Raw genomic sequence first — 15777 nt, 5'->3', positions numbered from 1 at the left:
CGTCGAAATAAAGAATTTCATTTTATATCATCCTTTTATTTATTTTAAGCATCCCTTTTTACTATCATAATATAATATGCAAGGAACGATAAATTATTTATAATAAAAAGAATGGATTAATAAGAAAGATTAATAAAAAAAAAAAAAAAAATGATAAAAAGAAAAGAAAGAGGAAGGAAAGAAAAAAGTGTGGAGAAGATAAAAATTTCGGTTGTAGCCCAGATTGATCATTAGGGATTCAATTGAAAAGTTCTATTATCGAGCTTGTGAGAATAGTCTCCAGAGAATATTTCCTCACCCCCAACCCCCATCCCCCCCACTCCCACTCCTCCCTCTTTCTCTAACAAAGATTTCTCCTTTCTTGAAATCATCGTTGCGTGTAATTGCCGACAAAAGGAGAACGAATACGACAAAAGGAAAAAAGAACGAATGAATGAACGAAAGAAAGAAAGAAAGAAAGGAAGCAAGCAAAAGAGCAAAAGAGAGAGAGAGAGAGACAAGGATAGATATATAGAGAAATGAGAAGAAAACGTGCAAAATGGCTCTGAAAATCGCTAATTCGATTGATCGCTTGAAAAACTCTTAGGAAACTGAAGTAGATAAGGATATATATGTATGTACGTGTCAAACTTATATACATATATATATATATATATACATATGCATATGTACTTCTAATAGGAGAGTAAGAGAGAGATAGAAGGAACTTTTGGAGAACGGGATTAATTTTACGCATCGTCCTTTCGAAAACGTTTAAGGTGCCACGCCTTTTCCTCGTTCGACCGACGGACCGAGAATGAAACGTTCACGCATTCTCTCACCCTACATCCCACCCCACCCCACACCCCCACCCTTTCCCACCTCAGCCCCTTAACCATCCGCCCAACTCTCATTCCACACAACCCTCCTTTACTTTACTCTACTCTACTCTACTCTACTCTACTCTACTCTACTACTCTTTGCTACTCATTCCCCTCCACCTCCCCCTTCCCCCACCCGCTTGTCACGCCTTTTTACAATTAACGTTACGTTTCCACCTTAATCGACCTACATTTTTACCTCGAATCATTTTCTTCTTATTCATATCACGCGAGAGCGTGCTTGCTTAATAATTTTGTTTTTTTTGCCGATCGTCAATTTTGTTCACGTTTGCGTTAATAATTATTTCTAATGAATGATTCGTTTCTTTATTTTTTTTTTTGCTTCTCGTGTTAGGTATAGTTAATTTAATACAAATTATCTGAATATATGAACATTTAATTAAATAATTGCCTAATTTCAATGGATTTGTTTAATCCTATATCTTTAGAAGTTCGCGTAAGAAAAATTTCGTTTATTTCTATTCGTTTCTATCAAATGAGAACTCTTTCTCGTATTTTTTTTTTTTTTAATATATTTTCCCTACTTTATTTGTATCAGAGAATATTAATTGTTTTAACGGCAAATATAAAATATATTAATTTATAACAAATATAGTAAGAACAAAATCGAATAGATAAATATATTCGCGTAGAAAAATTGAAATCAGTTTTGAAATCACGACTACAAGTTATTTAACAGACCTTACAAAACTAATTCGTCAAATGATTGTGGAAATAAATGGAAAGAGAAAGAGAGAAAGAGAGAGAGAGAGAGAAAGAGAAAAAGGATAGATTATGGAGAGGATGATGGTGAATAAAAGAAAAGAAAAAGGGGAAAAAAATGAGGGTGGAATAATAGCTTTGTCGAGAGAAAACTCGACAGTTTCCTTTTTACCTTTTTTTTTTTTTCTTCTCTTCTTCCTCTTCGGTTTGCCTTTTTTTCTTCTTTTCTTTCTTTTTCGTCAAAAGAAGAAAAAGAAGAAAAAGAAAATAAGGAAAGCTTAGCCGAGAGTTTAATTCGATTCTCTTGCGCATTCGCATAGTGAATAGGGGGAGGGGGGAGGGTAGGGTAGGGTTCTTAACTATTTTCTTTTAACACCCTTTCAACACTTTCACTAAAAAAAATCCTTCCCATTCCCGAACGCATATAAAACGAGATGCAAGGTTGCGGTGATGGTGATGGCAATGGTGATGATGGTGGTGGTGGTGATGGTGTTAGAGCACGTGCGAAACCTTGAGTAATTCACAATGGATAAGTTCAATGGCAAATGTTGGTAACTCTGAGGGTGGTCCAGCACTGTTTCCCAAGTGGGTTTTCTTGTTCCACGCATTCTCTCTCTCTCTCTCTCTCTTTCTCTTTCTTTCTCTCGATATTTCATAGCCGTTGACTCGAAAGATGTATGAGGAAAAAAAAAGAAGAAGGAAACAGAACTGATTTCTTCATACGTATGTAAGTGTACATACACCCTCACTTGAGGTGAGAGTTCAAATGAGATACTTTTTCCAAAAAAAAAAGAAAAATGAAAGTAAGAGAGAACAAAAGAATAAAATAATATGAAATGACAAAATTAAATAACGAAAATAAAAAATGCAAAATTTTGATACATAAACATGTATGGATATGTGTGTGTGTGTGCGTGAGCGCGTGCTTAATTGACCTGAGTTTCTTAGCATGAATTAAAACGTGAGATGCGAGAATACAATTTATAAACTTTAGAGTATACTTTAATTATATACTTAATCAATTATTTATCAAAAATTAATTGCTATTTTATTTCGATTAACAAATTGATCGAACATTAATACGTTTGTAAATCAACGAGATTTTGGTTACTGTGATTTCGTTCAATTAACGATTTAATCCCTGATTATGTAGAAAAATAAAAATAACAAAAACGGGACTAACTTTTATTTAATGAGTTCAAAAGATTTAGAGGAGGGGCGGGAAGTCAATCAAATTTTCTTCGAATGAAAAGACTGATGTTGCTTTAAAGGATAAACTTTGTTGAGCGTTCAAATGAAATCTTTATTTTAATACAAACAACAAAACGAGAGAGAGAGAGAGAGAGAGAGAGAGAGAAAGAGGTAAATAAAATAAAATGAAAAATAAATTGAACGAAAATTGTGATCTGTATCTCGTTCGTTTAATCTCGTTCACTCTTTATACGATTTGAACAAAATTTCCTTTTGGCGTCAGGCTAAAACGAAAACATTATATCCATATATCTCCTCGCGTAAGATATAATACAATGAAAGGAAAAAATTGAAATAAAATGAGAAGAAACAAACAAAAGAAAAGAAAATTATTGAAAAAATTGGTAAAAAATATGGACACGGATCGTTCGTATATACTGTCATTAATTTCTTATACGAGACTCTTAGAAATTTAGTTATCACGTCACGCTAAAACGGAAACGGATATCCCTCTCCGCGTAGTAACTGTGATGTTAATAATTGTAGTAGTATTAATACTAGTAGTAGTAATAGTAGTAGTAGTAGTAGTAGTAGTAGTAGTAATGGTAATTGTATATATATACGTATACTCTGAGTAACTGTACTCCCGGAAGTCGAGGTAGCTTTATTCGTAATATTCTCTCTCACATTGCGGAGGAGAGAAATACAATACCTAAAATGGAGTACTTCCAGAAACACGAAAATCATCCTAACGCTCGCATAATGTGCTAATTATAACGTTGCTCGGTGAACACCAAAGACGACGACGACGACTACGACGACTACGACATGGATCTTCTCTTCTTCTCTCTTGCCTTCGCATTTATGATAAACTCAAACGAGAGAGGTATGACTAATTAGGTCGCTAACAGATAAGACAGAGATAGAAACAATGCTAGTAGATTCAATAAGAGGAAAAAAATACATCTGATCCCCAGGGCAACCTGATTTTTAATATTTCAGTATTTTTCTGTTTTTTCTTTTTTCTGTTTTTTTTTTCTTTACATTAGTTAAATGTATACAACGTGTGTGTCCCGCGTAACACATTTCACGATTTTTCGAATACTTGCGATAACATGACGAAAAAAAGGTATTTTAAATAAAATAATTGATCGGTTCTCGATTGGCTATAACACTTGCAATAAAAATAAAGTTCGAACAAATTTTTGTTTCTAATCAATTGCCAAGGCTACCTTTATTTTTTAATATGGCACTTTGTATTTTTAACTTAACTTAATAATATACTTATTTTTATTATACTTATTTAATGTACTCAAAGTATATATTAAAATTGGAGATACATTTTTATTTCCTAATGATAAAAATAAAAAATAAAGAAACATTAAAGGGGGAGTGAGAGAAAGAAAAAAAGAGAGAGAGAGAGAGAATAGAGATCTCGTTCGTTTTCATCGGGGGTTCTCTTGTCTCCCGTCAATCAACGAGCATTATCTCCGGCTTTCGCGCGACGAGACACGAATATCGCCAGGTTTAGAATAAATCACGCGGATTTTGATGCTTTTCGAACGGCTAGGATGCACCGTAGTTACCACTACTGCCGCCATCATACATACCGAGGCCAATAATAAACATGTATATGTGTATCTTTATATACGTATATGTGTAGGTGTAGTACTATACCCGGAAACACGCGGCTTTCCGTTTTTGGAATTTCGCCAACGATCACTCGTGATTTATAAGCTCTCTTTCGCACGAACGAGAATGAACTTTTCCTACTTTCTGTATATATACTTATTTACACACCACCACCATCACCACCACGACCACCATCACCATCACCACCAACCACACCGTCACCACCATAACCATCATCACCGTGGCATATCTTTTGTTCTATTTTTCGTTTGTTTATTAAATATTTTTCTCATTAACCCTTTGACGATTATGAACGCATATGTGCGTTTGGTAAAAGTTGCCAGCATTGTCCATCGACGCATATACGTGTTCGTCGATACGAATGTAAAATAATGTAACGTTTGTTTCCGCTATTGATTATTGTTTTGAGTCTTGTCACGTGAAAATTATTTATATGAGAAATAAAAAAACTTTAATTATTAAATATAATTTATTATTAAATCTGATTGATGATATCAATCAACGGAAACAATCGCACTAATAATAAACTATTCAGTTCGATCGAGATGAAATTGTATCATGTTCCAATAAAAAAAACAATTAAAATAAAATAAACAAATAGAGATTATAAAAAAATTAAAAATACATGATATACAATTTTGTCCTTATTCTAAAAATCAAAATAAATTATAAGAAATAGATAACCCCAACAATAGAACATCTAATAAATATATTCGATATCTTTATTTTATTATCAAAAAATATTAATTCCTAATAAGCCTCTCAAATAAAATATATATTTAACCATTAAATATATATAATATCATATAAAAATTTCCAATTTTTAATCCGCATTACTCGAAGAGTAAATATATGCAATATTTTCGTTGTATCGTGAAAGTATGATAAGAAAAAAAAAAAAAGGAAAGAAAAAAATTCTATACTTTTTTCCCCCGTATATTCGATTACTATAATATACTTATTATTATATTCCAAGGTAAAACGATCGACATTCGACGTGACGTTATTTCATTACGCCTTTATTACGCGCCGACCCGAATACGCCTGAGCGAGATTAAGCATCGTGCCTTTATCTTCCCGACCTGCATAACATTTATTTACCTCGGCCGTCATTTTTCATTTGCCAAGAGCGTAAGCTTCTCTCTCTCTCTCTCTCTCTCTCTCTCTCACTCTCACTCACTCTCTATTTCTCTCTTTCTCTCTTCATCTTTCTCAGGCCAACCGATGATTTATCGTAGCATCGACGAAAAACTTGCTAATGCGTGCTTGGATGGACAGCTAGGATGAAAGTGCAGTCATGTAGTTTGCTTTTACGCTTTTCTTTTTCTTCCATTCTTTTATGCAAAAGACGAGGAGTATTCTTCTTCCATGTAAAACTAAGGTAAGAGAACCTTCCGAGGGCGCGATATCATCGATAAACAACTTTTTCCTTTTTTTCTATTATCTTACTTTCATTAACTCCGATGAAAAACTAACGTATCTTTAGTTACTTCTCTCACGCGTGGTATATTATTTATTACGAGATTGTTTATTTGTTAATAATATATTTTTCCTGTTTTTGTTTTGTCATTTATCTAGAAATGTTAATTTTCTAAACTGTTATTTTTTACGAAAATTTTTCTCCCACTTATTCCACAGTTTCAAAGTAATCTCGCGATTCAAAAACACACTTTATTATTATATATTTTTAAAAATATTCATTTCTAAGATGATTCTAATAATAAGGAAATATGTGCGATATCTTCAATATTTTCTAGAAATTTTTATTTCTAATCTGTCTTGAACAAAAAATATTGAATACTTTAGTCCTATTTTATTAATCTCAATTTCTAAGTTGACTCTCTCAGAAAAACTCTTCAATACCAATATTAAATTTTTAACATCCTAACTTCTAATCTGTATCTAAGAAAATATATTTAACATCTTTGTCATATTATAAAAAAATCCGAATTTCAAAATAACTTTCGAAGGAGTATACTTGATATTTTCATATTCCGTATTTAAACGTATCACAAAAAAATAAAATATGTAATAATAAATTACCTCACGTTTATTTGACTACTTCCCAAGTTCTTCTCACGATAATCATCGCATACCATGATGAGATATCCCAGAAGACATCTGAAAAATAAATATTATTCGATTAGAAAACTGTTCCATATTAAAAAACAATGTATCTATATCTATATCAAAATAAACATACAACTCGTTTAACGAACGAATTATTTGTAACTTATTATCAATTATAAAACTTACAAATTATACGACAAATAATATCTTACAAATTATTGAAATTATATTATAAACTTTAGATCGTTGTCTGATATTATTTTTCTGAAAAAAGATCCTAGTTTATTGTTTAATATTATTAACAAATAGAAAAAGAGAGAGAGAGAGAGGAAAATTTAAAACAATGATAAATGTAATTAACAAATACGATAAATATTATCCAACAATTCATCTAATTAATATATAAAGATAGAAATGTAAGAAAAATTATTTTATAATAAGAAAGTTAGAATTGTATTTACCGTGAAAGGAACTCGATAACACAATCGTTTTCTTGACACGACCTTTCCGGTACAGACCCAACGTCTAACTAAAGCGTGCTTAGCATGTAAACGTTCTTATAAACAACCTTTATTTGTCCCTCTACTATTGTATTCATACACATACACACACTCTCTCTTTCTTTCTCTATCTCTAACTCCCCCTATCCTATCTACACAGATCCCAAGAATGCTCCATAATAAATGAACGAACTAACAAATGCGCAAACTCAGCTTTAAAATATCTAAAATATATATCATTGATTAATTTTAATAATAAAATAATAATCTTTATATAAAAACACACTCGCGCAAAAAATTGCAATTATATTTGTAAAATAAATTTGAAAAAAAATATTAAGAAATATATATGACATATTTAAGAAATATACATGCGCACGCGAAAATTAAAATTGAAAAATTAAACGAAATCTATTACATCAATTATATATAAATTTAAATTGAAGATATTCAAAATTTATCTCTTATATATGATAAAATATGAAAATAAAATTAGAACGCAAACGAATTAACATAACCGAGAATAATACACACATATATGCAAAAAATAAATTTGTTAAGTATATTATAATATAACTAATTGAAATAGTAGACGGAAAGATTGAATTTTAATCTTTTATAGAAAAACATTCTTACGACCGAAATTTGTCAAAAGTTCAAATGGTTTCAAGTGGAATATGTAGTTGGGATTCAAAAAAAGGCATTACATACGCTTTCCTCTCTTCTTTTCTTTACTCTTTTCCTCTCAATGTAATCTCTGTTAAACATCGTTTCTAGGAATTAAACGTCTAGAACGATCTCGAAAGTAGAGATTTATCTTTAGTGAATTATCTTCAAAGAAATCAAGAAAGATGACAAGGAAAGAAGGAAAATATACGATTATATCTTTCAGTGAAATACAGTTTCTTTTAAATGTAGAAAAAAAGCACTTACATATATGACAAATTATTAAGTACGTAAAAGGTGGCCCAAAAATTTCCTATATAAGATTCCAATAAAAATCAATTATTCTTTCGAGAAATATATATCAAACTAATTTTATTCTGTTTAATCATTTTCTTTTTGTCTTAAAAAAGAAAAAAGATTGTTCTGAACCTAACAAACCATAATTAGTTAGAAAAAAAATCTATAAAAAGAAGTATCATATAAATTAAAATTAAAAATTACTTAGAAAAACTTCCGACCTATCCTTGTAAAATATCTACAATATGTTATAACAATAATGTTATTGCATTATATATAAATAAAAAAAAATATTTAACCTACAAAGTCTTGAAAAAAGTATCAAATAGATGAAATTTTAAAATTACTTATAGAAAATTTGTGAAGCCCCTTTTGCACAATATTTATACCTTGCATCTTCTATTATTATTTAATAGAAATTTCACGTTAAATCTATTACTTTAATCTATACTTTATCAATTATAAAAACACATAAACTTTTCACGTTCGTTCTATCGAGTAAAAAAAAAATGTATTAGTTGTACAATTTTCTCTCTTAACTTAATCTTTTTATTCACGCAAAGATACTTTCTTTTGGGTATAACACCGATAGTATCACTTCGAAAGGATCAAGGATTGGAGGGAAAGAAAGGTAGAGATAAAGAGAGAATAAGAATAAAAATAAAAAAAGAAATACTAAAATAGAAACGATCTCCCGTTGCAAAAAGAAATTCTTTCCTTCTTTACTGGAGAATCCGAGAAAGGCTTTTGTAATGAATCGGGCAGAAAATGTGGCAGGCTTTTGAAAAAAAAAAAAAAAGAAGAAAAGAAAGAGAGAGAGAGAATAGAAGAGATTGTTCTAGTATACGATTAAAATACAGAAGAAACTTAGAACATCGTTGGCAAACTCGAATATATTCTTATTCAAAGGATTCCACTTTATACAACGTGAAATCGTTTATGGTTATATCGTTTTGAAACATTTACGATTCTACGATTTTTCTTCCATATAAATCAAAGAGAAACATTTTCTACTGTTTATGAAAACGATAAAATTGTTCTTTGATTTGTTTAACATTAAAATTATTAATAGTTTGAGAATAAATGTTTAAGAAAAAGTACGGAGGTTAAAACGCGTATTGCAATTATTTAAAAATTAATTTTAATATTAAATTATATTTGAAGTATTTATTTAAATGAATAAATTATTATTTAAATATATAATAGTTATTTATAATAGAAATTTGTCGTTTTAAAGGGCACGAATTTATCTTACCCGTTGAATTATATTACAAAAGTGAGAATAAATAGAAAGAGATAAAGATAAATAAAGATAAATAATAAATTAAAAGAATAGGATAAAGTTCTCGCGAAAGAAACAAATCTATCAATAAATTACAAAAACATTCATAATTTTAAACCCGTATATCTATATAAGAACGAACAATTATTATCTTGTTGATCCTTTTATATTGAGATTGATACGATACATCGATTATTACGATTCTCGATATTTCAAAAAGAAAATTGTACTTTAAATCTTCTAATACCTACAATACGTAATATGTCTGGGTAATTATGATAACGATCTAAGTCAAATATAATTATACAAATTTATTTTATGATTGATTTTTAAAATATTCATAATTTTAATAGAATATAAATCATAAATTGTCATAATTAATAACAAATATGTAAGCATATATATATATATACAAATGTATATATTTAATAATAATCATATCAAATCGTTTTCGTTAATGGCCTAAATTAAAACCTAACTTTGATCAATGATATTTTTCATCGATTTCCGATTACCAATCGATCCCGTTAGTTATCCGTATTCTTTATCATGTAACATGAATTCATCTAAAAGATAAAACGCTTCTCATATGTACATATATGTACTGTTTTTCATTCTTTCCTATTTTGACATAGGTCACGTAAGTGAGAAATCGATCACGAAAAATCGAGATATATTGAAAGCATCTTTTATATACCACACATATATATATATATGTAATAGATAGATAGATAGATAGATATCGATTTCATTTTTCGATATAGATATAAGAAAAAGAAATAGAAGTTCTCATTATTGTCAGTTCTTTTCATTTTTCGACTATCAGCTTTCATCGTTGTCGGAAAATAAGAAAATACTTTACTTCAGTGAGAACGCCATTACATTTTTATCGTTGTCGATACAATGATCGCTTGCTTTTATTGAAATAGATAACAGCAAACATGCCCTATGACATTTACAGTAATTGAAAAGCTGAAGTTACTTCGATTTCAATCCGATTAATTTATGTTATGTAAACGTTAAAACGATATTTATTAATACATTAATTTGCCGGTAATAAATTATGCGAATAAAAATATGCAAATAAAATTCACATTGTTACGTAACATCGCTATTATCTATACACATTTTTTTCGCATTAGTACAAAACCAAGCCACGAGTGACATTAAATCGGTAGTACATTATATTATTTCCAAAAAATTGTTCTTCTTATTTCAGCCATCAACTCCAATGCCAACTATTTTTGAAAAAGGTGCAAACACGTTCCATATATGAACACATGCATTATGAATTCAATATCAGTGTCCTACTTTCTATTAGAACATTTCTAAATAGACGCAATTCAGACACGAAAATATTTCGATCGGAGTGTCGCAATTTTAAGAACCTGAAAATATCCGTTCTATCTCTGAATCCACGAAGCTACCCTTAAAAAAGAAAGAGAGAGAGAAAGAGAGAAATAGAGAGAAACAAAAAAATGGAAAAAGTGTTCGCCTTTTGAAAGGCAGAACACACCAGTTTTCTATTGTCCCGAATCTTTAGATTAAAGGCAACGAAACAAAAGGCAAGGCAACGCGAACCTTTCGAAATATCCTGTCTCTCCCCCGTCTTTTCTTTTTCTTTTTTTTTTTTTCTTTTTCTCCAAGTAGAAACCGATCGTCACGGTCCAACGATCAGGAACTCTAACGCGAGACAGAGTCTGAATTTTTCATTAAACTTTTCCGGGAATAACTCATTTCCAATTCGCAAATCGTTGCGAGAGAATTATTATTTTCTATTTTATTTCTAAAATAATTCCCCTAAAATAAAGTTGCGATAAATGAAAATAATATTTTATATCGTTTTATTAACACATTTAAAAAAAGAAATAAAATATTAAATGAAGAATGAAAAAAAACAATGATTTATTTTAATATTATTCTTAAAATCTCGAATATATAGATGATGAGTAATATTATATTAATTTAATATTATTAATATTATTAATTATTATAATATTTGTTCATCATTATTTGATTTTCTAGGAAATATTGGTAAATAGCTAGCAACTTTTGGGAAAAGGTATCATAGAATGCATTGTCCTTCGAAGGATATCAGTTCACAATAATACCACTCCTCCAATCATTTCTACATTACACTACATTGCACAACCCTTATCATATAGGCATACACACACAAACAAACACACACACATATAACGTGTCTATTCATCCTTCTCAAGAGAATACATAGAGAGTGAATGTGCTCATTATACGTGCAATATAATTGCATTGTCACATACATACGAACTTCCACAATCATAGTCGTATATTCGAGGAAGATAGTGGCGTGTTAGTAGCAATGTTACCAACATTGTCATAATATAATACCCCGCAATTTAATTATATAAACACATACAAACGACGACACATATGCAAAACTCAAATACGAACTTGTATACGATCTTATATGCTCATAAACACACAAGGAAGATACTTGAATTAGTAGTAGTGTTACTAATGTTCCATTATATCTGCAAAATATTTAATTACATACATACATACATAAATACATATATATACATACAAACGCATATGGATACGTTTTCATTGACTCTTAACTTTAGACACATACAAGAAAAACATTTGTATGAATTATAATTAAATGCATATACATATATGCATAAATATATGCATATATATTCTTACATACTTTTAGAAACATAAAAGGAATACACTTGTATGATCAAATATAACACTATACAACCATAAACAAATATTAAACATACGTTCTTTTTTTAATAAATAAGATCAACATTTACATTTAGGTAATCGTTAACAAATACAAAGACAAAAAACTCATGTATTAAGATTAGATTGAGGTAATAGTGACAGACTGCGTATGGTATTGGCTTTGATCCATAGGAACATTACCGCAATGCGTGTTTCATAGGGTAGTGGTAGTACTACGCGAACTCGCGTGTTTGCAGACCTATGTTCGAGGGCTTTGACGTGTCCCTCTAGGGAGAGTACGAGGGACACCACGGTGTATCGAATCTGGAGATGACCAAACCACTATCTCTCCTTCCTTCCTTCTCACTCACTCACTCACTCTCACTCTCTCTCTCTCTCACACACACACACACACTCTCTATTTCACCATATCTCTGTCTTGCTCATTCGCTCGATTACACGTCGAAATACATCGAGGAGAGAGAATCGAGAGTTTGCCACGAGATGTAACGTTCGTGTCGATAGCTTGTTATTATGAATGTAACAGCAACACCACCAGAATAGTCCACTCCTGCTTCCGATGACATGAACTACGGATCATCACGTTCCTGTATCAAATGATAATGCTAATGAATCCCCTAACGAAGCTTATATATACGTACATATATATAAATATATATATATATATTACGTGTCCGAGATTCTACTTTGTTATAATAGAAAATGATCATAATCTATAATTAAGAATCATTTTCGTCATACATATTTTCCAAACAATCATTATATATATATATATATATATGTTACGTGTCCGAGATGCTACTTTGTTACAATAGAAAATGATCATAATCTATAATTAAGAATCATTTTCATTATAAATATTTTCCAAACAATCATTTTAATAATCCTTTAATTAAAAAGATACAAAAAATGTCATCAATTTGTAGTTTTTTTTATAATATGAAACTATTGACAAACATGTTATTGTCATTGTCTTAGGGAAAAAAAGAGCAAAAAATAATTAATGATAGAGAATCACGTTTCTCGATTATATTTTTTCGAAAAATATTTATAATGATAATCCAACGATTAAATGTAATCTCGGTCAATATTATTTCTATCTTTGATTAAAATGATTGTCGCACAAATCATTGTCATTGTCTTGAAGAATGATAGAGAAATATAAAAGACAGTCCAAAGAGGATATGGAAAAAATATCTTTATCCTTATCCCTCTCTCTCTCTCTCTCTCTCTCTCTTTCTTTCTCTTTCTCTTTTCTCTCTTATGGAGAAGATTTCACGGATAAGGATCTTATTTGTCGTCATAAATTTTCGTCGGCTAACTCCGCGTAAATTCGAAGCTTTCCCGAGCGCGATATGTTCCCATATACTCGAGGAAAGATGTTTCCTTCTTTCGTACCACCACCAACCATCATCACCACCACCAACACCATCTCCTTACCCTCCTCCTTTTATTTTTCTTCTTTCCCTTCGTGAGAAGAAGCTAGAAAATTTTTCCTAATACCGCTAAAGCTCTTTGGCTGATGTTTCACGAAATGGAGATTCTAAAAATCTCTTTCTCTCTCTCTCTCTCTCTCATACTCTTCGTCATTTTTCATGAACAATAAGGAAAAAATGAATGAGTGAGAACGGCAGGAACAAGACGATAAAGTAAAAAGCCAAATTAAAGAAAATGTTTTCAGCGATGTCCACCAACGTTGGTTGAGAAAAAAAAAAGAAAAAAAAAGAAGAAAAAACGAAACAAAAATGCAAAATAAAGATTAAAAAAGAAAGCATCTCGCAAGTATCTCGCGAACGTCTTCTTTGCATTCTTGTCGCATTTTACTCTAATTAAAACGTCACGAGATCTCTCACCGTTATCAATTCCGGTTGACCCGAGAAATTTTTATGCGGTGGCTTCCTTCCTATCTCCCCCCACTCTCCTTTCCCAACCATTCTCCCTTCTCCCTTCTCTCCTCTTAATCCTCCTTCTGTTCTTTTACCTTGTATCCTTTTTTTCTTATATTCAAAGAAACCATTCCTACTCGACACTGAGTCTCTCCCATCCATCCCCTCCCCCTCTCACTTCTCTTTGTCTTTCTCTTTCATTCTATGTTTGCCGAGCATTCCTTTTCTTCAACCCTTATCGTCAACGATGCTTCCAAAGTTGTCGTATCAAAAAAAAAAAGAAAAAAAAAAGAAAAAAAAGAAAAAAGGAAAGAAATGAAGATTGTAAGTGAGAAAGAATGAGAGAATGAGAGAGAATGAGAGAGAGAAAGAGAAGGCAGGACGGGGGTGGGGGAAAAGGGAGGGCTTTCTTCGAGATAGCACTTCGAATTTCCAAACGGATTTTATTCTCCATCCCACGAGCCGAATATATATTTCTTTCTTGCTTTCTCTCTCTATCTGTCTATCTCTTTCTCTCTCTCTTTCTCTCTCTTTATTTTTCTTTGAGAATGATATCCATAGCTCTTCTTATTTGCGAATGTGTATTTACCGTATAGCGTTCGGTAAAGTGCAAGGGATGACTCTAGAAAAGTCAACGATAAAAAGACGAGTTTTTTCCCTATTTTTGTTTCTTCTTCTTCTTCTTGTTCTGCAAACGTCCCAACGATTTTTGTTTTATGTATTCGTAGGAGGGAAGGAAAAAATTATGATCTATGGATATGGGGAGATTGTGTCACTTTTTTTATGGTACGAGATTACACGAAAATGGAATAAATTTGTAGGAGGTAATATTTTTCTTCATTATATGAATGAACTCACTCTCTCACTCTCTCTCTCTCTCTTTGTCTCTCTCTTTCTTTCTCTTTTTTATCGATCACAAATGTAAATAAAATTGTGTATATCTATGTATTCGGAAAAGATAAAAGATACATATTAAAATATGTTAGTTTTCCTAATACACGATTACGCGTGGATAAAATCAATTTCCATACGTGAATCAGTTTTTTAATTAAAATTAACCTTTCCTTTATCTTTCTTGACAATCGCAAACACTATCAATATAAATACTAACTCTCAAACGTAACGATTACGCGTATTATTAATCATTATCTTATATCTATCAGTTGAAACAGGAAAATAGTAACAATACACTTCCGCGATTTCTACCGAACTATACCAGATCAAAACGGGACAGAAAGATAGTAAGAGAGAGAAAGAGAGAGAGAGAGAGAGAGAGAGAGAGAAGCCATTCATTACACTTTCTTACGGCATTGCATCCTGATTTTCATTTCCATTAATTTCATGTAATTGTTGGCGGATGAATGAAGTAGGAAATGTATTGTTCCTCAAAGCGGACGAACAATGCATCGCTACCTTTCTCTTCCTACGTCAGAAACACGAATCCTTCCATAAGCATCTCTTTCTCTCTATTTGTCTCCCCCCTCTCTCTCTCTCTCTCTCTCTCTCTCTTTCTTTCTCCGTTCGTAACTAACACGCGAGAAATCTACGCTGGCGATTAAACAAATTTCAACTCGGTTACCGTACTTCATTTGAAACGATCATTGTTTCATTCTGACACTACGACCGCCTTAAAACATTTCACCGTTCGATTCTACGGCGCGAATAATATTCTATTTATTATTTAAAGATCTTCCTGCATTTAATTGCTATTAAAATAATAATAATAATAATAATAATAATAATAATAAAATTAATATGAGAAGAAAACAATAACACCATAACAAAGAAAATAGAATTATATATATATAATCGAGATTTATTTATTTCTTACAATTAAATTATATCGATATTAATTTAATTCATTCTACACACTTCTCGAGATATTTATTTTTTATACATACACACATATATATGTA

The 15777-nt window shown here is 30.8% G+C and overlaps 1 protein-coding gene across 5 annotated transcripts in view; it reads right to left on the bottom strand.

The window, feature by feature from the left end:
• LOC122520072 (GATA zinc finger domain-containing protein 8-like) overlaps positions 1–15777 on the bottom strand; it is a 236318-nt gene that overhangs the window by 159801 nt on the left and 60740 nt on the right. For 4 of the 5 annotated variants that reach the window (XM_043640005.1, XM_043640013.1, XM_043640039.1 and 1 more), the window contains one exon: positions 6471–6548. The gene's annotated coding sequence lies outside the window, so the exon portion shown is untranslated. Of the gene's footprint in view, positions 1–6470; positions 6549–6958; positions 7027–15777 lie in introns of those variants that run through there. The other variant, XM_043640022.1, reaches the window with a different exon arrangement.

Source organism: Polistes fuscatus, unplaced genomic scaffold (genome assembly GCF_010416935.1).
Source record: "Polistes fuscatus isolate 324 unplaced genomic scaffold, CU_Pfus_HIC Scaffold1, whole genome shotgun sequence".
Taxonomy (NCBI): domain Eukaryota; kingdom Metazoa; phylum Arthropoda; class Insecta; order Hymenoptera; family Vespidae; genus Polistes; species Polistes fuscatus.
This window is presented reverse-complemented; position numbering and strand designations above follow the sequence as displayed.